Source organism: Limulus polyphemus, unplaced genomic scaffold (assembly GCF_000517525.1).
Source record: "Limulus polyphemus unplaced genomic scaffold, Limulus_polyphemus-2.1.2 Scaffold670, whole genome shotgun sequence".
NCBI lineage: Eukaryota > Metazoa > Arthropoda > Merostomata > Xiphosura > Limulidae > Limulus > Limulus polyphemus.
The window spans coordinates 354168-355553 of record NW_013666280.1 but is presented as its reverse complement, the minus strand read 5'-3'; positions in this window follow the sequence as shown (position 1 = coordinate 355553).

The window sequence follows — 1386 nt, the reverse complement described above, 5'->3', positions numbered from 1 at the left end:
CCAGGCACTGGCTTGCCTTTCTTTACATTGAGGTGTTGCTTTACATTTCCTCAGGATTACTGACTCACGTTCACACCCAGGCACTGGCTTGCCTTTCTTTACATTGAGGTGTTACTTTACATTTCCTCAGGGTTACTGACTCACGTTTACACTCAAGTACTGGCTTACCTTTCTTTACATTGAGGTGTTACTTTACATTTCCTCAGGATTACTGACTCACGTTCACACCCAGGTACTGGCTTACCTTTCTTTACATTGAGGTGTACCTTTACCTTTACATTTCTTCAGGGTTACTGACTCACGTTTATATCCAGGTACTGGCTTACCTTTCTTTACATTGAGGTGTTACTTTCCAGTCTATTATCAAGTTTTGGTTTTAGTTATAGAAATATCACTACCAGTCTATTATCAAGTTTTGGTTTCAGTTAGAGAAATAACACTACCAGTCTCTTATCCAGTTTTGGCTTCAGTTAGAGAAATAACACTTCCAGTCTCTTATCCAGTTTTGGTTTCAGTTATAGAAATAACACTACCAGTCACTTATCCAGTTTTGGTTTCAGTTATAGAAATAACACTACCAGTCTCTCACCAAGTTTTGGTTTCAGTTATAGAAATAACACTACCAGTCTCTTATCAAGTTTTGGTTTCAGTTATAGAAATAACACTACCAGTCTCTTATCCAGTTTTGGTTTCAGTTATAGAAATAACACTATCAGTCTTTTATCAGTACTCACTGTACAGAACTAACATACCAAACGATTAACTGTGAGTAGTCATCATAAGTAATTAGACGATTTTTATAAAAAAGTATATCAATTTTATTTATACCACAAACATATTTTAAGTTTCCACATATACATCTTTAATGAGAAACTAATGATTCTACCACTGAACCCTTAAGGCCAAGGTCATGCAATGTCCAAACTGCATTATAAACTGTTAACATAATTTTTCTTTCAGTAAAGATAAAAAACCAAAGTATGCCCTTTTAAACTTCATTATGTGCTCTTTACTTCATAGTCCACATTTCCATATAAATGTTTAGTTACTTCAAAACTTCCAGGATAATTTAGGACACAAAATCGTACTGGAATGGTTCATAATACGATTTCAAACATATACCAGTGTTGTGATGGAAAAATACATCAGTGTTGTGATGGAAAAATACACCAGTGTTGTGATGGAAACATACGCCAACACCATAGTGGAAATGTGTGTCAGCCACTTTGAAAAAAAATGTATAGTAGCACTTTAATGTAAAGGTAAGCCAGTACCTAGATATAAACGTGAGTCAGTAACCCTGTGAAAATGCTAGTATTATTTCTATAACTAAAACCAAAACTTGGTGAGAGACTAGTAGTATATTTCTATAACTAAAACCAAAAC